Source organism: Kogia breviceps, chromosome 8 (assembly GCF_026419965.1).
Source record: "Kogia breviceps isolate mKogBre1 chromosome 8, mKogBre1 haplotype 1, whole genome shotgun sequence".
Lineage (NCBI taxonomy): Eukaryota > Metazoa > Chordata > Mammalia > Artiodactyla > Physeteridae > Kogia > Kogia breviceps.
Window position 1 is genome coordinate 88,382,149 of NC_081317.1, and position 24,007 is coordinate 88,406,155.

The 24,007-nt window shown below is 40.1% G+C and overlaps 1 long non-coding RNA gene across 1 annotated transcript in view; it reads right to left on the reverse strand.

The window, feature by feature from the left end:
* Positions 1-8,290: 8,290 nt before the first annotated feature.
* Positions 8,291-24,007, reverse strand: part of LOC131761208 (uncharacterized) — a 112,995-nt gene continuing 97,278 nt past the window's right edge. Inside the window, exons 2-3 of the long non-coding RNA XR_010841607.1 lie at positions 22,242-22,486; positions 8,291-13,957 (exon numbers count right to left, since the gene is read on the reverse strand). This is a non-coding gene — a long non-coding RNA (uncharacterized lncRNA). The remainder of the gene's footprint in view (positions 13,958-22,241; positions 22,487-24,007) is intronic.

Here is a 24,007-nt window from a genome sequence, read left to right on the forward strand (position 1 = left end):
CTTTGGGGTCTGATAATTCTGTTAAAGTGTGGAAAGCTGTAGAAATGACTTCCTTATATAATGATAGGTTTTAGACAAGTGGTCCCTTCCTGCTCTCCACCCGCCACCGCGCACCCCCAAGTGGTGGAGGCTCAAACCGCTGGGGGAGAGGGGGCAGATTTCTGAGAAAGGGGACGTGGTTGGAGGCGGGCTTGGGGAGGAGGGGCGTGGCCGGAGGCGGGGCTCTACTCTGGCCGGATCGTGTGGCTCCGGGGCACCTGCGCACAAAGGTGCGTTAAGATGGCGGTCGCTGGAGTTGGTGGCTGCGGAGCGATGGTGAGTAAGAGGCTCCCGAAGGTGGCGCCCGAGGAGAGGGTATCGCCTTTTCCCTCCCAACACTGAAGAGAGACTGTACCCCCACACTATCTCGCATTCCTAGCACTCTGTGTACTTCCCAACAGCTGTCCGTCTTCATACTTTCTTGTAAACTGTTCTCCCAGTACTCCCCATCCCCATACTCGAGTATACGGGTTTCTTAGATGCTCCAGAGAAGACTTACCTGCCCAGGTACCCAGCAAAGGGGATCTTTATCCCCCAAATACCTCCCAGAGGGCATCCATTTATCTGGTTACCTCATAAAGCAGATACCCCCCAAACCTCCAGCTAAGGTACATTCCTATTAACTCAGGGAGTTTTGTCCACTTTTCCAGCACTATCCAGATTGTCTGAGAGGGAAGCCATGAATCCTGTACCATATTTGACTTGAAAGTGGCACATTTGCTCTCATTCCTCTATCATATGGAGCAGGAAACCTACTTCATAAGGAAAAGTCAAACTCTGGCTGACTAGCTTACAAAAGGCTTGCAGATTTGAATCAGTAGCTAACTTTTTAAAACCAGATTTTACGTTTTAAAAATGAGTGTTGGGGCTTCCCTGGTGGCGCAGTGGTTGAGAGTCTGCCTGCCGATGCAGGGGACGCGGGTTCGTGCCCCGGTCCGGGAAGATCCCACATGCCGCGGAGTGGCTGGGCCCGTGAGCCATGGCCGCTGAGTCTGCGCGTCCGGGGCCTGTGCTCCGCATCGGGAGAGGCCACAGCGGTGAGGGGCCCTCGTACCGCAAATAAAATAAAATAAAATAAAAATGAGTGTTTCTAGCTTTTGAGGAAAAAAATCAGAAGACCTATTAACTCTTAGCTGACATTCCCACAAAGTGACAGGTGGTTGGAGCTGAGAAGCAACTAGCAAATTAGTTTTCTGTAGTTCATTATAGACTCCATTACTCCTTATTTTGTCATTCTGGGCTTTACATTATTTCCCTGGTATGTGGTAGACACTTGAGTTGTGATCCCTGATACAAGACTTTTGGTAATTTTCTGTGCCAATACTTTGAGCTCTTAATGGAAACTGAAATCCAAAGAGGTTGGTTATATGTTATATATGTTTAGGTTATCTTTGGTTTCTGTGATGCCCTAATTAAGATCAGAGATCATACTAGTAGCTAAAACCCAGGGAGAAGTCTGTATTAAAGTGTTTTTTATAAGAGAATTCAATCAAAATATCTGCAGTTAGCTTCCTGATGCATTTGATCTTGAAGAAATCATGTGCCAACTTCTCTCTGGTGGGATCAGGCCAAGAACAAGGCGTTGTTTCTCTTTGAACAGCTTGTTTTAAGAGGGCCTGGCTCTGGTCTGTACCAGAAGTGATGTCTCAAAAGTGCCGTCTCCTTCACTCCAGAACACATAGATCGTAACCCTCCTCTCTGTGGGAAATAATAGGCCTTGTAGTATCAAGAGTTGGGGGTATTCTGCAGGCTGTATCTAATCAGAAGTAGAATAGAAGTACCTTTAATAGTGGATTTTTTAAAAAGCAAAATCATTTCTATCGGCATAAGTATATAACTCACCTAGTCATTGTGAATATTTGGACTAGCTCTGTGAATGAACCTCACATATCTTGAAGCAGAATGGCTAAGCTGAAGAAGCAACATGGAGTAGTGAAGATGGTATTGAAGTGGGAGTCAGAAAACATGAACAGTAGTCTCAGCTCTGCTACATACTTCTCAGGGGACCTTGACTTTTAACGTTTCAGAGGCTGTTGCTTGCATCTGTTAAATAGACTGAATTCCTGCCATGTTTACTTCAGAGGGATCAAATGGGCTTATTTAAATGTGAAAACACTTTGAAAACTATACATGTGTAAGGGATTATTGTCATTATTACAAATGATCCTCTGAGCTCTGATAACTTCCAAGGAACTTATCTTTCTGTGTCCTGGGTTCAAAATCAATAAATATTTGCTGAACACATAATATGTGCCAGGTACTCATCTAGGCATGGAGCCTAGCACTGAACAAAACAAAAACCCTTGTATGAATTTAGGAGTGGGTTATCAGCATGTTGAGTGCCTCCTAAGTACCCAGCACAGTATCACAGCATGGTGAAGTAATAGGGAGAATCTAGATGATGAACTTAAGTCTGCCACTGTACAGCTGTGAGAGAGTCTTTCCCTATGTGAGCCTGAACCTTCCCATCTGTAAAATAAGGTGGTTAGACAAGGTAAACTCTAAGGTTCTTTCGAGCTAAAATATGTTTGTTTGGAGATTATAATTGCTAGAGTTCCCTACCCCTAATGAGCTTATTGCCTTGCCAGCAAGGTCAGACTAACACAAGGACAACAGAGTGCTAATGTCACACTAGATTCAGCATAATAATGGTAACAGCAGCGTTGCTCTGTAGGTAATAGAATATTTAGAGAGACTTCTTAGAAGGCCATGTAGACATGGAAGTATGGGAAGATTCAGATTAGAGCAGAGGAAGGAGACTTGACTGTAGATACTGGAAATTGAATGAATGTAAGAACAAAGGAGAAGAATAACATGCTATTTATTGTTTTCCTAGTGTATTAGTCAGAGTCCTTGCAGAATAAGTTTGTGCATTCAAAAGAATTTAATTGAAGAGAGTTTAACCAAAGGATGATTTACAGAGGTATGGTCAGTGTTAACAGAAACTAGAAAGAAATGGTGAAACCCAAAAGTGGTGAGTCAGTAGCACTCCTAGGCCTCAAGGGAAAGAAAGGGAAGTGTTGTTACTAGGGCCCAGTTAGAACTACAATCTGAAAGACAGACTGCCTGACAAGAGCAAGAACTTAGACAAGGCAGCATGGAAGTAGAGAAATAAAATGCCCTAACCTTTCTTCTCTTGCCCTCTGGTCTCCAGCTACTACCTTCAAGAAGCCCAGGGGCAAGGTAGTCTGGGTAATGTAGGTCATAGAGGTCAGCTTCCCAGAACAGGGCAGAGGGAGTTGGCTGGGAGGAGGCACAGCAAACAGAATAACCAGCATAAAAGGTATCTAGGGAAGGAAAAGTCACCACTATGGACTCTTTCCAATAAAGCGTTCCCTCTTTTCAAATTCAGAAATCTACTGTTAAACTTAGTCTCCTTAGTTGTGAAATGGAGATAGAGCAATGCCTTTGTCCCGGGGTGATTGTGAGGATTCTATCATATGACACATGAAAGTGCCTGGCACAGGGCATGATACATGCTGGAGGCTCAGTATATTTTAGTTCCTTCCTTCCTTCCTGCACATGCTTAAATGGCTCCCTGGCTGAAATATTTTTCCAGTCATAGTTTCAGTGTGGCTGGAACGGAGTGAATGAAGGGGAAAATAGTAGGAGAAGAAGTCAGAGCCCATGGTAATGACTTTGGCTTTTAACAGAGTAAGGTAGAAAGTCACTGGAAAGTTCTGTGACTTCTGATATCAAGGTTCCTATTATTCACTAGGGCATCACTTCTCCATTCAAAAATATTTATTTAGAACATACCACATGCTGGATACTGTTTTAGGCACTGGAGGTGCATTGATATATAGTCCCTACCCTCAAGGATAATGTGGTCTTTAAAGGAGACAGATGACTTCAACTTAAAGTATAAATGTTAAGATACAAGTGAACATAGAAGTCATAGTAAGGGAGCTCATAGTAAGGACATCATCTTTGGGGCATCTGAAAGGCTTCCTGAGCAAGATGATGTAAACTGAATCTTAACTGTAGAACTTAACCAGGTCTAAACAGAGGGAAATGAAGTTCTAGGAATTTGGAGTAGTATGTGCACTTGGCACTTGGCTTAAAAAAAAAAGTTGGTAATGAGCTGGGAATTGCAGGTAGCTTATGTCACTGGACATTTGGCTTTGTGTAGGAGGATGGTGAGAGATAAGACTAGAGAAGTAAGCAGAGGCCAGGTAATGAAGAGAAATTTAGACTTTATCCTGAAGGCAATGGTAGGTTTTTAAGCAAAGATAACTCACTCTGGCAAGATAAGAAGAGTCAGTTGAAGGGGGGTTGAGGTGGAGGGTGGGAAGGTACGAAACTGGAGACTGTGAGGCTAATGATGGTGGCCTGAACTTAAGTAGAAGCTTTGGGGATAGTTGTAGAGGACTATTCCAAGTTAACTTTTTATTAGTGAGGAAGAACGTACAGAACTTCATGATTAATTGTAAGTGGGAGAATGAAAGAGAGCATTGTCAGAGATGACTCTCAGGTTTCTGGCTTGGGCAACTAGGTAAATGGTAAGACTAGTAACATGTTCAAAGACAGGAAATATAAGAGAAAGCACAAATTTGGGGTGTGTGGGAGGTGGAGAATAGAGATAATTTCAGTTTTGTAAATGTGGATTTTTTTATTGTAAAATGCACATTATGTAAAATTTACCATTTGAAAGTGTACAATTCAGTGACATAAAGTATGTTTACAGTGTTGCAGAACCATCATTACTATCCAGTTCCAGAACTTCTTCATCACCCCAAAAGGAAACCCCATCCCTATTAAGCAGTCACTCCTCAATACATGTCGATTTTGAGGCAATTGTGTGATATCCAAATACAGATGTTAAGTAGATATTTGGATATGTACTACTGAAGCTCAGAATAAAAATTCAGGCTGAAGACACATATTTTTGAAACATTAGCATACAAGTAGGGATTCTCAACCTGGGGCCTATGGACTTAAGTGAGAATCTCTGAATGTCTTGAATTGGATATAAAATGTATATGTATACATATATATATTTATTTTTATGAAGTGTCTATAGCATTAATTAAATTCCTAAAGGAGTTTCTTTTTTTTAAATAAATTTATTTTATTTTTTAAACTGTTGGCTGTGTTGGGTCTTCGTTGCTGCAAGCAGGCTTTCTCTAGTTGTGGCAAGCAGGCTTCTCATTGCAGTGGCTTCTCTTGTTGCGGAGCACAGGCTCTAGGCGTGCGGGCTTCAGTAGTTATGGCTCACAGGCTCTAGAGCACAGGCTCAGTAGTTGTGGCGCACGGGCTTAGTTGCTCCGCGGCATGTGGGATCTTCCCGGACCAGGGCTTGAACCCATGTCCCCTGCATTGGCAGGCGGATTCTTAACCTCTGTGCAACCAGGGAAACCTCAAAGGAATTTCTTAACCTGAACAAAGTTACTAACCACTGACAGACAGACAGATATTTAGATATAGATATAGATATGTAGATTTTATTTTTTTAATGAGGCCATGGGGTGGGTAAGAAAACTCAGGGAAAGTGAATAGTGAGAAAAGAAGAATGAGAATGGGACCCTGGGTAATGTGTAAGGTACAGAGAGATCCAAAGGGTGTTCTCTTTGAGTACAAGAAACAAAATTCATGTCTGCCTCAAGATAGGTAATGGCTTTTAAAGGCAATGTTGTTTCCTACTTGCTAGATGTACCTCATTGGTTGCCTCTGTCAAATGCCCAAACACATATATTTGTGCTGTAAAATAGATTGTCTCCTTACCTGACTAGCCATAACTTCTTCCTGAGTAGTCTTATTTTTGGTTATTAGGTTGATGAGGAGAGTATCATTTCCAAAGTCAACAATAGAGAGTTAACTAAATTGCCATAATTTGCAACAAGTGTGTGTATCCAGTATAATGTGGACCTTGTGATAAACTAGCAGTTCTCAAAGTATTAGACCTGAACCAACAACATCAGCATCACCTGTATTTGTAAGAAATATAAATTCTTGGGCACCACCACAGACCTGCTACATCAGAAACTCTGGACAGGGGCTGGGGGAGGGGGAGAAAGGTACCCAGCCTCCAGGTGATTCTGATGCATGTTAAAATTTGAGAAAAACTGTGATGGACTATTCTTGGCCAATTTTTCAGTCCATAAATAAAACATGGGTTCCTGGTTTTCTTATTATCTTTTATATAATAAAATCTGCATGGCAGCATTTTGCAGTGTCTGATGAATTCCTCATGAAAGGTTTTTTTTAGTACTCTTGTCCATCTGTGACCTTCTCTATCATCCTGAATCATAGATACAAATATTATTTCCTACATGCTATTTTCCTCTTTATTGTGCAGTAGTTATCTTCAACAACATAAGCTGTAAACTGTCCAGTTACCTAAATGCTGTGGAAAAGAAAATATTATTTCTGTGAATACCTTTTCTTATCCATCTAGTCCTTTGTCTTGGAATCTCCCAGTCTTCTGCTGAGTCATGTCCTTGGCTTTGGAGAGTATGAAATGAATCTCACTGAAATTGCACCATTCTTTCTTCTCTACCCGTATCAAGGAATTTTCAGCTACATGGCCTTGCCTAGAGATGCAGTAGCTATATTCAAATACCTTATGTTCCCTAGAATTAATATCCACAGTCAGGAAGAAATTAGAAGCCACAGACTGAATTTGAAGAGAATTGGACTTTGTCATCAAGGCCAATCAAGGAAGGTTTTCCGTTTCAGCTATTCCAAGGGTTAAGTCAGGCAGTTTGTTTGTTTGCTTTGTTTTGAATTTTATTTATTTTTTTATACAGCAGGTTCTTACTAGTTATCTGTTTTATACATACTAGTGTATATATGTCGATCCCAATCTCCCAATTCATCCCACCACCATTGCTCTTCCACACCCACTTTCCTCCCTTGGTGTCCCTACGTTTGTTCTCTACAACTGTGTCTCTATTTCTGCCTTGCAAACCAGTTCACTTGTACCATTTTTCTAGATTCCACATATTTGCGTTAATATACGATATTCGTTTTTCTCTTTCTGAGTTACTTCACTCTGTATGACAGTCTCTAGGTCTATCCACGTCTCTACAAATGACCCAATTCCATTCCCTTTTATGGCTGAGTAATATTCCATTGTATATATGTACCACATCTTTATCCATTCTTCTGTCGATGGACATTTAGGTGGCTTCCATGACCTGGCTCTTGTAAATAGAGCTGCAGTGAACATTGTGGTACATGACTCTTTTTGAATTATGGTTTTCTCTGGGTATATGCCCAGTAGTGGGATTGCTGGGTCATATGGTAATTCTATTTTTAGTTTTTTAAGGAACCTCCTTACTGTTCTCCATAGTGGCTGTATCAATTTATATTCCCACCAACAGTGCAAGAGTGTTCCCTTTTCTTCACACCCCCTCCAGCATTCATTGTTTGTAGATTTTCTGATGATGCCCATTCTAACCGGTTTGAGGTGATACCTCACTGTAGTTTTGATTTGCATTTCTCTAATGATTAGTGATGTTGAGCATTCTTTCATGTGCTTCCTGGCCATCTGTATGTCTTCTCTGGAGAAATGTCTATTTAGGTCTTCTGCCCTTAAAAAAAAAAAAATTATTTATTTATTTTTGGCTGTGTCGAGTTTTCTTGCTGTGTGCAACCTTTCTCTAGTTGCGGAGAGCGAGGGCTACTACTCTTCATTGCGGTGCGCGGGCTCATTGCGGTGGCTTCTCTTGTTGCGCAGCATGGGCTCTAGGCACGTGGGCTTCAGTAGTTGTGGCACTCAGTCTCAGTAGTTGTGGCTCGCAGGCTCTAGAGCACAGGCTCAGTAGCTGTGGCGCGTGGGCTTAGTTGCTCCACAGCATGTGGTATCTTACCGGATCAGGGATCGAACCCATGATCACCTGCATTGGTAGGTGGATTCTTAACCACTGCACCACCAGTGAAGTCCCTTCTGCCCATTTTTTAACTGGGTTGTTTGTTTTTTGATATTGAGCTGCATGAGCTGTTTATACATTTTGGAGATTAATCCTTTGTCCATTGACTTGCTTGTGAATATTTTCTCCCATTTTGAGGGTTGTCTTTTCTTCTTGCTTATAGTTTCCGTTGCTGTTCAAAAGCTTTTAAGTTTCATTAGGTCTCATTTGTTTTTGTTTTTGTTTTTAACATCTTTATTGCAGTATAATTGCCTTTCAGTGGTGTGTTAGTTTCTGCTTTATAACAAAGTGAATCAGCTATACATATACATATATCCCCATATCTCCTCCCTCTTGTGTCTCCTTCCCACCCTCCCTATCCCACCCCTCTAGGTGGTCACAAAGCACCGAGCTGATCTCCCTGTGCTATGTGGCTGCTTCCTGCTAGCTATTTTACATTTGATAGTGTATATATGTCCATGCCACTCTCTCACTTCATCCCAACTTACCCTTCCCCCTCCCCGTGTCCTCAAGTCCATTCTCTACGTCTGTGTCTTTATTCCTGTCCTGCCCCTAGGTTCTTCAGAACCTTTTGTTTGTTTGTTTGTTTTAGATTCCATATATGTGTGTTAGTATACGGTATTTCTTTTTCTCTTTCTGACTTACTTCACTCTGTATGACAGACCCTAGGTCCAACCACCTCACTACAAAAAACTGAATTTCGTTTCTTTTTTATGACTGAGTAATATTCCATTGTATATATGTACCACATCTTCTTTATCCATTCATCTGTCGATGAACACTTAGGTCGCTTCCATGTCCTGGCTATTGTAAATAGAGCTGCAATGAACATTGTGGTACATGACTCTTTTTGAATTATGGCTTTCTCAGGGTATATGACCAGTAGTGGGATTGCTGGGTCATATGGTAACTCTATTTTTAGTTTTTTAAGGAACCTCCTTACTGTTCTCCATAGTGGCTGTATCAATTTACATTCCCATCAACAGTGCAAGAGGGTTCCCTTTTCTCCACACCCTCTCCAGTATTTATTGTTTGTAGATTTTTTTTGTTGATGGCCATTCTGACTGTGAGGTGATAAGTCATTGTAGTTGTGATTTGCATTTCTCTAATGATTAGTGATGTTGAGCATCCTTTCATGTGTTTGTTGGCAATCTGTATATCATCTTTGGAGAAATGTCTATTTAGGTCTTCTGCCTATTTTTGGATTGCATTGTTTGTTTTTTTGATATTGAGCTGCATGAGCTGCTTGTAAATTTTGTAGATTAATCCTTTATCAGTTGCTTCATTTGCAAATAATTTCTCCCATTCTGAGGGTTGTCTTTTCATCTGGTTTATGATTTCCTTTGCTGTGCAAAAGGTTTTAAGGTTCATTAGGTTCCATTTGTTTATTTTTGTTTTTATTTCCATTTCTCTAGGAGGTGAGTCAAAGAGGATTTGCTGTGATTTAGGTCATAGAGTGTTCTGCCTATGTTTGCCTCTAAAGTTTTATAGTGTCTGGTCTTACATTTAGGTCTTTAATCCATTTTGAGTTTATTTTTGTGTATGGTGTTAGGAAGAGTTCTAATTTCATTCTTTAACATGTAGCTGTCCAGTTTTCCCAGCACCACTTATTGAAGAGGCTGTCTTTTCTCCATTGTATACTCTTGCCTCCTTTGTCATAGATTAGTTGACCATATGTGTGTGGGTTTATCTCTGGGCTTTCTATTCTGTTCCATTGATCTATATTTCTGTTTTTGTGCCAGTACCATATTGTCGTGGTTACTGTAGCTTTGTAGTATAGTCTGAAGTCCGGGAGCCTGATTCCTCCAGCTCCGTTTTTCTATCTCAAGATTGCTTTGGCTATTCGGGATCTTTTGTGTTTCCATACGAATTGTGAAATTGTTTGTTCTAGTTCTGTGAAAAATGCCATTGGTAGTTTGATAGGGATTGCATTGAATCTGTAGATTGCTTTGGGTAGTATAGTCATTTTCACATGTTGATTCTTCCAATCCAAGAACGTGGTCTATCTCTCCATCAGTTTGTATCATCTTTAATTTCTTTCATCAGTGTCTTATAGTTTTCTGCATACAGGTCTTCTGTCTCCTTAGGTAGGTTTATTCCTAGGTATTTTATTCTTTTTGTTGCAGTGGTAAATGGCAGTGTTTCCTAAATTTCTCTCTCAGATTTTTCATCATTAGTGTATAGGAATGCAAGAGATTTCTGTTCATTAATTTTGTATCCTGCAACTTTACCAAATTCATTGATTAGCTCTAGTAGTTTTCTGGTAGCATCTTTAGCATTCTCTATATATACTATAATGTCTTCTGCAAACAGTGACAGCTTTACTTCTTCTTTTCCTATTTGGATTCCTTTTATTTCTTTTTCTTCTCTGATTGCTGTGGCTAAAGCTTCCAAAACTATGTTGAATAATAGAGGTGAGAGTGGACAACCTTGTCTTTTTCCTAATCTTAGAGGAAATGGTTTCAGATTTTCACCATTGAGAATGATGTTGGCTGTGGGTTTGTCATATATGGCCTTTATTATGTTGAGGTAGGTTCCCTCTATGCCTACTCTCTGGATGGTTTTTATCATAAATGGGTGTTGAATTTTGTCAGAAGCTTTTTCTGCATCTATTGAGATGATCATATGTTTTTTCTCCTTCAGTTTGTTAATATGGTTTATCACATTGATTGATTTGCATATATTGAAGAATCCATGCATTCCTGGATAAATCCCACTTGATCATCGTGTATGATCCTTTTAATGTGCTGTTGGATTGTTTGCTAGTTTTCTGTTTTTTTTTTTAGTACGTGGGCTTCTCACTGTTGTGGCCTCTCCTGTTGAGGAGCACAGGCTCCGGACACGCAGACTCAGCGGCCATGGCTCATGGGCCCAGCCACTCCGCGGCATGTGGGATCTTCCCAGACCAGGGCACAAACCCATATCCTCTGCGTCGGCAGGTGGACTCTCAACCACTGTGCCGCCAGGGAAGCCCTGTTTTCTAGTATTTTGTTGAGGATTTTTACATCTATGTTCATCAGTGATATTGGCCTCTAGTTTTCTTTCTTTGTGACATCTTTGTCTGGTTTTGGTATTAGGGTGATGGTAGCCTCGTAGAATGAGTTTGGGAGTGTTCCTCCCTCTGCTATATTTTGGAAGAGTTTGAGAAGGATATGTGTTTGCTCTTCTCTAAATGTTTGATAGAAATCACCTGTGAAGCCATCTGGTCCTGGGCTTTTGTTTGTTGGAAGATTTTTAATCACAGTCTTAATTTCAGTGCTTGTGATTGGTCTGTTTATATTTTCTATTTCTTCCTGGTTCAGTCTCAGAAGGTTATGCTTTTCTAAGAATTTGTCCATTTCTTCCAGTTTGTCCATTTTATTGGCAGATAGTAACTTGTAGTAATCTCTCATGATCCTTTGTATTTCTGCAGTGTCAGTTGTTACTTCTCCTTTTTCATTTCTAATTCTATTGATATGAGTCTTCTCCTTCTCCTTTTTTTCCTTGATAAGTCTGGCTAATAGTTTATCAATTTTGTTTATCTTCTCAAGGAACCAACTTTTAGTTTTATTGATCTTTGCTACTGTTTCCTTCATTTCTTTTTCATGTATTTCTGATCTGAACCTTATGATTTCTTTCCTTCTGCTAGCTGTGGGGTTTTTTTGTTCTTCTTTCTCTAATTACTTTACGTGTAAGGTTAGGTTGTTTATTTGAGATGTTTCTTGTTTTTTGAGGTAGTATTGTATTGCTATAAACTTCCCTCTTAGAACTGCTTTTGCTGCATCCCATAGGTTTTGGGTCATCGTGTTTTCATTGTCATTTGTTTCTAGGTAGTTTTTAATTTCCTCTTTGATTTCTTCAGTGATCTGTTGATTATTTAGTATTGTATTGTTTAGTCTCCATGTGTTTGTATTTTTTTACAGATTTTTTTCCTGTAATTGATATCTAGTCTTATAGCGTTGTGGTCAGAAAATATATTTGATATGACTTCAATTTTCTTAAATTTACCAAGGCTTGATTTGTGACCCAAGATATGATCTATCTTGGAGAATGTTCCATGAGCACTTGAGAAGAAAGTGTATTCTGTTGTTTTTGGATGGAATGTCCTATAAATATCAATTAAGTCCATCTTGTTTAATGTATCATTTAAAACTTGTGTTTCCTTATTTATTTTCATTTTGGATGATCTGTCCATTGGTTAAAATGGGGTGTTAAAGTCTTCTACTATGATTGTGTTACTGTCGATTTCCCCTTTTATGGCTGTTAGGATTTTCCTTATGTATTGAGCTGCTCCTATGTTGCATGCATAAATACTTACAATTGTTATATCTTCTTCTTGGATTGATCCCTCGTTCATTATGTAGTGTCCTTCTTTGTCTCTTGTAATAGTCTTTATTTTAAAGTCTATTTTGTCTGATATGAGAATTGCTACTCTAGCTTTCTTTTGATTTCCATTTGCATGGAATATCTTTTTCCATCCCCTCACTTTCAGTCTGTATGTGTCACTAGGTCTGAAGTGGGTCTTTTGTAGACAGCATATATACGGTCTTGTTTTTATATCCATTCAGGCAATCTATGTATTTTGGTTGGAGCATTTAATCCATTTACATTTAAGGTAGTTATCAATATGTATGTTCCCATTACCATTTTCTTAATTGTTTTAGGTTTGTTATTGTAGGTCTTTTCCATCTCTTGTGTTTCCTGTCTAGAGAAGTTCCTTTAGCATTTACTGTAAAGCTGGTTTGGTGGTGCAGAATTCTCTTACCTTTTGCTTGTCTGTAAAGGTTTTATTATCTCTGTTGAATCTCATTGAGATCCTTGCTGGGTAGAGTAATCTTGGTTGTAGGTTTTTCCCTTTCATCACTTTCAATATGTCCTGCCACTCCCTTCTGGCTTGTAGAGTTTCTGCTGAGAAATCAGCTATTAACGTTATGGGAGTTCCCTTGTATGTTATTTGTTGTTTTTCCCTTGCTTCTTTTAATATTTTTTCTTTGTATTTAATTTTTGATAGTTTGAAAAATATGTGTCTTGGCGTGTTCCTCCTTGGATTTATCCTGTATGGGACTGTCTGCGCTTCCTTGACTTGATTGACTATTTCCTTTCCCATGTTAGGGAAGTTTTTGAGTATAATCACTTCAAATATTTTCTCAGCCCCTTTCTTTTTCTCTTCTTCTTCTGGGATCCCTGTAATTCGAATGTTGGTGCATTTAATGTTGCCCCAGAGGTCTGTGAGACTGTCCTCAATTCTTTTCATTATTTTTTCTTTATTCTTCTCTACAGTAATTATTTCCACTATTTTATCTTCCAGGTCACTTATCTGTTCCTCTTCCTCAGTTATTCTGCTATTGATTCCTTGTAGAGAATTTTAATTTCATTTATTGTGTTGTTCATCATTGTTTGTTTGCTCTTTAGTTCTTCTAGGTCCTTATTAAACGTTTCTTGTATTTTCTCCATTCTGTTTACAAGATTTTCGGTCATCTGTACTGTCATTACTGTGACTTCTTTTTCAGGTAGACTGCCTATTACCTCTTCATTTGTTAGGTCTGGTGTGTTTTTATCTTGCTCCTTCATCTGCTGTGTGTTTCTCTCTCTTCTCATTTTGCTTAACTTACTGTGTTTGGGGTCTCCTTTTCACAGGCTGCAGGTTCGTAGTTCCCGTTGTTTTTGGTATCTGCCCCCAGTGGGTGAGGTTGGTTCAGTGGGTTATGTAGGCTTCCTGGTGGAGGGGACTGGTGCCTTTGTTCTGGTGGATGAGGCTGGGTCTTGTCTTTCTGGTTGGCAGGACTGTGTCCTGTAGTGTGTTATGGGGTGTCTGTTACCTTATTATGATTTTAGGCAGCCTCTCTGCTAATGGGTAGGGTTGTATTCCTGTCTTGTTAGTTGTTTGGCATAGGGTGTCCAGCACTGTAGCTTTCTGGTGGTTGAGTGGAGCTGGGTCTTAGCGTTGAGATGGAGATCTCCGAGAGAGCTTTCACCATTTATAGTATGTGGAGCCGGGAGGTCTCTGGTGGCCCAATGTCCTGAACTCGGCTCTCCCACCTCACAGGCTGAGGCCTGACATCTGGCTGGAAGGAAGGAAGGAAGGAAGGGAAAGAAAGAAAGGAAGGAAGGAAGGAAAGAAAGAAAGGGACAGAGAGAAAGAGAGAGGGAGGGAGGGAGGAAGGAAGGAAGAAAATAAAGTTATTAACAAAAAATTTTTAAAAATTATTAAAGTAAAAAAAATTAAAAAGTAATTTTAAAAAAAGAAAGAGAGAACAACCAAACCAAAAAACAAATCCACCAATGATAACAAGCAGTAAAAACTATACTAAAAAAGGGGGGGGCAGACAGAACCCTAGGACAAATGGTAAAAGCAAGGCTATACAGACAAACTCACACAAAGAAGCATACACATACACACAAAAAGAAAAAGGAAAAGATATCTATCTATATATATATATATATATAAATAAATAAGGAAGAGAACAACCAAATCAATAAACAAATCCACCAATGATAATAAACTATAAATACTAAACTAAAATAAACATAAAACCAGAAACAAATTAGATGCAGAAAGCAAACCCCAAGTCTACAATTGCTCCCAAAGTCCACTGCCTCAATTTTGGGATGATTTGTTGTCTATTCAGGTATTCCAGAGTTGCAGCGTACGTCAAGTTGATTGTGGAGATTTAATCCACTGCTCCTGAGGCTGCTGGGAGAGGTTTCCCTTCCTCTTTATTCGCACAGCTCCTGGGGTTCAGCTTTGGATTTGTCCCCGCCTCTGCGTGTAGGTCACCTGAGGGCATCTGTTCTTCGCTCAGGCAGGATGGGGTTAAAGTAGCAGCTGATTCGGGGGCTCTGGCTCACTCAGGCAGGGGGAGGGAGGCGTATGGAATGCAGGACAAACCTGCAGAGGCAGAGGCCAGCGTGATGTGACGTTGCAACAGCCTGAGGTGCGCCATGCGTTTTCCCGGGGAAGTTGTCCCTGGATCCTGGGACCCTGGCAGTGGCGGGTTGCACAGGCTCCCAGAAGGGTCGGCGTGGATAGTGACCTGTGCTCACACACAGGCTTCTTGGTGGCGGCAGCAGCAGCCTTAGCATTTTGTGCCCGTCTCTGGTGTCTGTGCTGATAGCTGCAGCTTGCACCCATCTCTGGAGCTCGTTTAGGCAGTGCTCTGAATCCCCTGTCCTTGCACTCCCCAAAACAATGGTCTCTTGCCTCTTAGGCAGGTCCAGACTTTTTCCTGGTCTCCCTCCTGGCTAGCTGTGGCGCACTAGCCCCCTTCAGGCTGTGTTCACACAGCCAACCCCAGGCCTCTCCCTGGGATCTGACCTCTGAAGCCCGAGCCTCAGCTCCCATCCTCCATCACCTCCAGCAGGTGAGCAGACAAGCCTCTCAGGCTGGTGAGTGCTGATCGGCACCCATCCTCTGTGTGGGAATCTCTCCACTTTGCCCTCTGCACCCCTGTTGCTGCGCTCTCCTCCGTGACTCCGAAGCTTCCCCCACGCCACCGCCGTCTCCGCCAGTGAAGGGGCTTCCTAGTGTGTGGAAACTTTTCCTCCTTCACAACTCCCTCCCCTAGGTGCAGGTTCCATCCCTATACTTTGGTCTCTGTTTTTTCTTTTTCCCTACCCATATATGTGGGGAGCTTCTTGCCTTTTGGGAAGTCTGAGGTCTGCCAGCATTCAGTAGGTGTTCTGTAGGAGTTGTTCCACATGTAGATGTATTTCTGGGGAGGAAGGAGATCTCCATGTCTTACTCCTCCACCATCTTGACGGTCTCCTCAGCAGTAGGTCTTTTACCTGGAAGGTTCTTTGCTTGCTGCTTTGCCATGGCCACGTTTAGAAATAAAATCTTGGATTGAACTGCTCTGTGTGTTACCAAGTCAAAGCTCACTCTGCTCGCCGCACAACAGGCCAATAAATTGGAGACACGGTGTTGAGGCAAGGAATACAACTTTATTCAGAAAGCCAGCAGACCAAGGAGATGGCGGACTGGTGTCCCCAAAAAACCATCTTCCCATTTCTTTATTTTTGTTTTTATTTCCATTACTCTAGGAGGCAGGTCAAAAAAGATCTTGCTCTGAAGGCAATGCAATATTTTAGTTGTCTCTGTCTTTCCAAGAAGATTGTACACTAATTGAGGGCATGGATGATGTCTTATTAATTTTTTGCATCTTTGACCATGTCTTAACTAACACATACTAGGCACTCAATAAACACTTGCCAAATTTAATTTACTTAATCCAGGAGTTAGAATATAAAGATTTAAATTCTGCCCCTATCTTTAAGCTACTGTGAGTTAACTTAATTGACCTTTGATTTCCTTATTTCTAAAACATGTAAGTTTTGCCCTGCCTACTTCCCCTGTATAAGAATCTAAAGAGAGAATGTATATGAAGTACTCTTTAAAGGTACAGAGAGCTCTGATAATATGAAGTTACATAATAATTTTGGTTTGTGCGCTCTATACCTTAGAGGAACAGTTGGTTCATTCTGGATTGAGGAGAGTGAACAATACAGCATGGTGAGCTAGCAGTCAAGAGATACTGGTTCTGGTCCTGATCTCCTTTAAGTTCTTTGGGTCTTATTCTCCTTTTATCTCAAATGAGGAAGCGCCGATCAGGTTATTGCAGTGGTTCCCAGCTTTGGCGATATATTAGAATCATCTGACATTGAAAATTGCAACTCGCATAAACTTGATCTAGTTGGTCTGGGATGCATGCTGGGTGTCGAGATTTTTTAAAAACTCCCCTTGTGGAACCAAGGTTTTATTATTTTAAGTTAGCAAAGCCATATATTCAGATAAAATTTTACACAAGAGTCCAGATTACAAAACACATACCAGTAGGGCTTCTGCAGTCACATTTTTAGGACTTTAAGCTCTGACTACCAATTCCTTTTTCTCCTATCTCGTTTTAGAACTCCTAAGGCTTCACAAAATAATGGATGATGAAATGTGTGGACATAGTAGAATAGTGGATTTCATCCTGAGCTCAGTGCCAGATCTACCAAAGAGGAGTATCTGGGCATTCAAGGCTTTAAATTATACTTCTTCTTAATCATGTATTTGACCACAATTCTCAGTTACTGCCATAGATGCCCACTTGACAAGCACCTCTTCATCTGGGGCCAAATCTGTAAGAGGGATATTACAAAATCATGGTCAGGAGGAGTCAGGCAAACAGGGATTCAAATCTCTATCACTGTGACTCCACCACTCTTTGATTGTATGACCCTGAGCAAGTCACTTAACCTTCTTAAGCCTCAGGTTTTTCATCTGTGAAAAAGAATAATATCCTCTTTTTAGGCCGATATTTTAGTGAAAATTGAACAAGATGATCTACATAAAGCATGTAGTAAAGTGTCCAGCACACAGTAAATTTTGATAAATTGTTATATTATTATATCAGCGGGGCCTGAGCTAACTGACAAGGAGTTTTTGTTTTATTCTTAGGTGATGTTTCTCTGAGATGAAATACATAAACCTTTTATTTCAGGTAAGTGCTCAGTTCATATCTGCTGAGATATCCCAACTCAACAATCAATAATAGTATTTGCTTAGTACTATACTGTACCATGTTCTACCCACAAAGCCAGGAAATTGACAGCTTGTACTCTCAGAGCATTCATAGGATTGAACTGAAGCTCACCAAGAAGTTTCTTACAATTTTGGATTTCCAAGAAACTTCTTAGTCCAAGACTCAGACTTGACTTCCCTCTGACCTGGCTTGAGACTATTTTTGCTGCAAAGGTGGGAGGAAAAAAATTATAAAGTTGAAATTATTATAGAAAGTCTTTGGTTATAACCACTGACGGTGTTAATTCACGTTTGAGAGTAATGTTTCAGTGTTCTTTTTAGAGGGCAATGAGAGGGATGTTCTGCCTAAAGACTTGAGGTAGACAGGTAAGTGCTTTAATTTTGAAGGTATTTAAGAGAGAAAGCCAAAGGTCTGCCATGATAACCATGGTGGAAGTGTCTTCAGGAAAAGCTAAATGTGAGAGAGTGTTTCTCATCCGTGAACTTTCAAGGGGAAATAGGAGTAGTCCAACAGAGACTTTCATTGGGCTAACTGAATTAATTGGGATTATTGATATTATATAAGATCAATTATGATTTGAATACTCCTCCTGACATTCTACCTTTTTCCATGTGAGCTTAAGGTAAGATGACCAAAAGGGTCTTGTTGAACTTGTTTCTCTTGTAGAGGTCCAACTTAATAACTAATTTCTTCAATCCCAGACCATATACTTTGCATACTTAGTATGATAATTTATCATATTAATATTAGTTTCTGCTATGGCTATTTTGGAGAAAGCTTGAACTTTCTACCAAGGTCTGGAACTAAACTCTTCACATAATTCCAACCAAATAACTACTGATTGTTGTGTGGGAGGGTTCTCGCCAACAGAAGGAAAACCTCTCGTAGTTCGTTGTGCACATACATGCTTTTAAAGAATTTGAAAAACAATGAAAGAGTGATGGGATTTCCAAAGAGCGTGTGTGTTTGAGGAGGAAAGGAGGTTGCTTTTGGTTTAGTAAAATAAAATCAGTTCCACTTGAACTGCATTTGTTGTTATAATTTTATTTTATTTTATTTATTTATTTTGTGTGTGTGGTATGTGGGCCTCTCACTGTTGTGGCCTCTCCCGTTGCGGAGCACAGGCTCCGGATGTGCAGGCTCAGTGGCCATGGCTCACGGGCCCAGCTGCTCCGCGGCATGTGGGATCTTACCGGACCGGGGCACAAACCCGTGTCCCCTGCATCGGCAGGCGGATTCTCAACCACTGCGCCACCAGGGAAGCCCTGTTGTTATAATTTTAAAAGCTAAGGTTTGAAGGATGGTTGGATGGATTTTAGCTAAATAGAGGAATATGAGGGTTATATAAAAGGGAATTAACCTGAGATTGAGAAGGGAGAGTTGTTAAAAATTTCACATGAAACCTTATGTAGTTTAAACTCTTTTTAAACTTATGTATACTCTGTATATGCAAGATGTTATATAAATTTGCCCACATATTGCCATTAATGTCTGCACTGGTGGCTCTCCTAATCCCATGCTTGAGTTTATGAAGGAAGGACCTTTTAGTACTGGTGTTCGATTTGACTGTAATTCTTCCATAGGGAATTTTACCCTTCTTGGCCTGTTTGTAATCTGTTCTTGTCTCATGGTGACATCAGTAGTACATTTGTGCCTTTACAGACATCCTATCTGGTTAAGATCTTGAGATATCCAGGCAGATCTATGCCCATCTTTGTCTTGCTCTCTTTGCCTTTATCGGAATCTGTAGTATTTACCTAAACACATTTTTAGGGCCGAAGCTGTTTTCCTTTAATGTCCTTTAATGTAGGCTGTTGGCATAGTGCCAAAGCATTGTTCAGTAAAAGCCATTCTGAGCTTGGGGCAGAACAATTCAATTGAGGTAAGGCTTTGATGATCTGTCTCAATCCAAGGAGCAACAAGTTTTAGAGTACATAGAGAAAGATTCTCAGCTCTTCTTTTTTTTAAATAACAAAGCATATTAAGAATCTTTTAAAAGCTTAGGACCCCTCCTCAGAAAAAAATGCACAGGTATAGACAATTTTAGAAGATTCACAAAGTTTCTAGAGCTCATCTATTGAGCCTTGGCTTAGAAAACAAAAAAACAAAGCAAACAAGCTAACTGATCCCAAGAAGTGGATAAGCTGTATATCCTTCAAGCAATTCTCCATAAATATTGTTTCCCAAGCTTTTAATATATATTGAACATCATTAAGTTTAGAGTTATGCCTGCAGTAAAGATAGTCTGTATTCTAGAATTGTGTGCTTTATTTCTCAGATCTTTCTTCAAGGGGGTCCAAAAACAAGACCCAAACTGGGAGTCTTAGAAAAGGATTGAATTTTTAAAAAGTGGACTGACAAGAGAGCTCCAAGAAAAGGGGAACCTTAGTCTGGGTAAAGGTGAATATTGAGGGACTCAAGGAGTTCCAGGCTCAGACAAAGTTCAGTCGGGAAGGTTGAGTTCAAAGCACTAGGCCGGCGATCAAAGTGGGCCTCATAGAATTAAAAGACTAGCAACAGGAAACAGGCAACAGAATTTTTTCAAGAAATCTTTTAATTATGGCAAAATACACACAACATTACCATCTTAACCATTTTTAACTGTACAGTTCAGTTCAGTGGCATTAAGTACATTCACATTGTTAGGTAACAATTACCACCAACCAGCTCCAGAACTCTTTTCATCTTTAAAACTGAAACCCTAGGACTTCCTGGTGGTGCAGTTGTTAAGAATCCGCCTGCCAATGCAGGGGACGTGGGTTCGAGCCCTGGTCTAGGAAGATCCCACATGCCCCGGAGCACCTAAGCCCGTGCGCCACAACTACTGAGCCTGCGTGCCACAACTACTTAAGCCCACTCACCTAGAGCCCATGCTCCACAAAAAGAAAAGCCACCGCAATGAGAAGCCTGCGCACCGCAACAAAGAGTAGCTCCTGCTCGCCGCAACTAGAGAAAGCCTGCGCGCAGCAACGAAGACCCAACGCAGCCAAAAAAAATAAATAATTTTTTTTTTTAGATCCAAAAAACTGAAACTCTGTATCCATTGAACAATAGCTCCCCTTTCTCCCAACTCCCAGCCCCTGGGATGGCAACCACCATTCTTCTTTCTGTCTCTATGAATTTGACTACTCTAGGTACCTCAGATAAGTAGAATCATACAGTATTTATCTTTCTATAACTGACTTATTTCACTTAACATAATGTTCCTAAGGTTCATCTATGTTGTAGCATGTCATAATTTCCTTCTAAGGATGAATAATATTTTGTTGTATATATCTGTATCTCTATTTATCTATCTATAAATATATATCACATTTTATTTAGCTATCTGTCGATAGACATTTGGGTTGCTTCCGCTCCTTAGCTATTGTGTATAATTCTGCCATGAACGTGAGTATACAAATATCTCTTCAAGTCCCTGCTTTCAATTCTTTTGGGTATATACCCAGAAGTAGAATTGCTGGATAGTATGCTAATTCTACTTTTAATGTTATGAGGAACCACCATACTGTTTTCCATAAGCAGCTGTACCATTTTACATTCCCACCAACAGTGCACAAGGATTCTAATTTCTCCACATCTTTGCCAATAGTTTTCTTTTTGTTTTTTTTTTAATTTTAAAAATTTAATTAATTAATTTTGGGCTGTGTTGGGTCTTCGTTGCTGCGCACAGGCTTTCTCTAGTTGTGGCGAGCGGAGCTACTCTTTGTTGCAGTGCGTGGGCTTCTCATTGTCATGGCTTCTCTTGCTGCGGAGCATGGGCTCTAGGTGCGCGGGCTTCAGTAGTTGTGGCACATGGGCTCAGTAGTTGTGGCTCGCGGGCTCTAGAGCGCAGGCTCAGTAGTTGTGGTGCACGGGCTTAGTTGTTCCGTGGCATGTGGGATCTTCCTGGGCCAGGGATCGAACTCGTGTCCCTTGCATTGGCAGGCGGATTCTTAACCACTGAGCCACCAGGGAAGCCCCTCTTTTTGATTTTTTTAAAAAATAGTGGATTTAAAAAAAAATCCTAATGAGTGTATTGGAGCAGATTTTGGACACAAAACCTCGAAAGTCCCTGAGACTGTGGTACGTTTTAAGAGCCTTTTAAGGCACCAGTGTATGGGGAGGGAGCTGTTAAGAGCACAAGACAGAGTCAGATAACAAAAACCACCCAAGCTGGGGGTAAAGTTGATAACCTCCTCATGGAAATTAAGGGACCTCTAGATATATAATCAATATACAAAAAATCAATAGGTTTCTTAATAGCAATGACCAATTATAAAATATAATAGAAGAAAGATTCCATTCACATTAGGAACAAAATCTTAAACTATATGAGTAAACATAAAAAGAAACACACAAAACCTATATAAAGAAAACTATAAGACTTTATCGATAGGCAAAAGGGTGACCTGAATAAATGGCAAAATATAGGCATGTTCGTAGATGGATTTACAGTGGCTCCCATTTTCACTTAGAGTAAAAGCCAGAGCCCTTACGGTAGCCTTTTAGACCCTACCTACCCTGCCCACACCCTCCCTGACCTCTGTCTCCTGCTACTCAGCTCCTGACCTTGCTGCTCCAGCTAGTGCGTCCTTCTTGCTGTTACTTAAACAGAGTCTTTGTTGTCATTATTCCTTCTGGTTGAAACACTCTTCCTCCAGACAGCCCCTTGGCCAACTCCCTTTTCCAAGTTTTTGCTCTATCTCACCTTTTCTATAAGCCTGCCACCTCCTCTCACCCTCATAGTTCTGCTCTCTCTTATCTAGCTTTTTCCACAGCATTCACTTTCCAACATAATTTATATTATTTATTATTTTATTGTTTATTGTCTGCCTTTACTTACATAAAGGTAAGCTCCACAAAGACAGGATTCTTTGTTTCGTTCACTGATGTATGTCAAATGCTAGAACAATGACTGGCACAAAGAAGGTGCTTAGGTACTTAATATATATTTATAGAGTGGATGGTGGAAATTTTTGATGTTGAAAATATGTCCATTCTCTCCAAATTAATCTACAAATTGAAGGAATCCAATCTAAAAGTCCCACAGGAATTTTTAGAAGATGAAAGTTTGATCTCAATATTCATCTGAAAGAAAAAATATAAGAAAACAGCAAAAAAAAAATTTTTTTTAGAATAAGAAAAAGATTTGCCCTACTAGATATCAAAACATAGCATAGTAATTGATACAGTGTGATATTGGTCCACGAATAGAAATAGATCTAGAAAGAGACCAGTGAATACAGAGGTATTTAATATAAGTAAAGGTAGCACTTCATGCTGAAATGAATGATGTTGGGATAATTGGCTATGCATCTGGAAAAAAGATTAATAAAGATGTATAAAACATAAAGAATAAAGATTTATAAAACACATTCAGGTAGAACTAAGTATGAAAAATAAAACAAAAATATTAAAAATGTGGGAGAATATTTGTATAATCTTTAGGTTAGGAAGCCCTTTTTAAGAAGAAAAAAAGTCTCTAGAGGTCATGAAGAAAGTGACTGCCAGACTTGACTTTTTTTCTTTTTTTCAAACATCTGTACAACTTTAACAAAAGAAAGATAAATGCAAATGACATCCTGGGAAAAAGACATAACCAAGGGATTATTATCTAGAATATATAAGGAATTTCAGCAAATTAATAAGAAAAAAATAAATGATGCAATAAGTAAATGAACAAAAGCTATGGAAAGGCAATTTAAAGAAATAATAAAATGACAAACATTAAAATGTGTTCAGCCTCACTAGCAATCATGAAAACTGCAACAGCTAGATATAATTTTGTTTTTGCCCATCAGATTGGCAAAAATAAAAAATTATGGTACTACTCAATGGTGGGAAATATTCTCTTATCCTTTTGGTGATAGTGTAGATTGGTACTATTTCTGGGGTCACCCATCAAAATTTTAAAATGCAGACCTTATTTTATTTTATTTTTGGCCGCATTGGGTCTTCCTTGCTGCACACAGGCTTTCTCTAGCTGTGGCAAGCAGGGGGCTACTCTTCGTTGCGGTGCACAGGCTTCTCATTGCAGTGGCTTGCTGCAGAGCATGGGCTCTAGGAGCACAGTCTTCAGTAGTTGCGGCACGTGGGCTCAGTAGTTGTGGCTCACAGACTCTAGAGCGCAGGCTCAGTAGTTGTGGCACAAGGGCTTAGTTGCTCCGCGGCATGTGGGATCTTCCTGGACCGGGGCTCAAACCCGTGTCCCCTGCATTGGCAAGCGGATTCTTAACCACTGCACAACCAGGGAAGTCCCCAGAAATGCAGACTTTAGGACCTAGCAATCCTCCTTATAGTTGTCTAATGTACAGAAATACAAAAAAAAAGTTTTATTGGGGTGTACTTTTTTACAATGTTGTGTTAATTTCTACTGTACAGCGAAGTGGAGTTCCCTGTGCTGTACAGCAGGTTCTCATTAGTTATCTATTTTATACATATTAGTTAGTGTATATATGTCAATCCCAATCTCCCAATTCATCCCACTGCCCCCTTCCCTCTTGGTGTCCATATGTTTGTTCTCTATGTCTGTGTCTCTATTTCTGCCTTGCAAACAGGCTCATCTGTACGTTTTTTCTAGATTCCATATGTATGCGTTAATATATGATA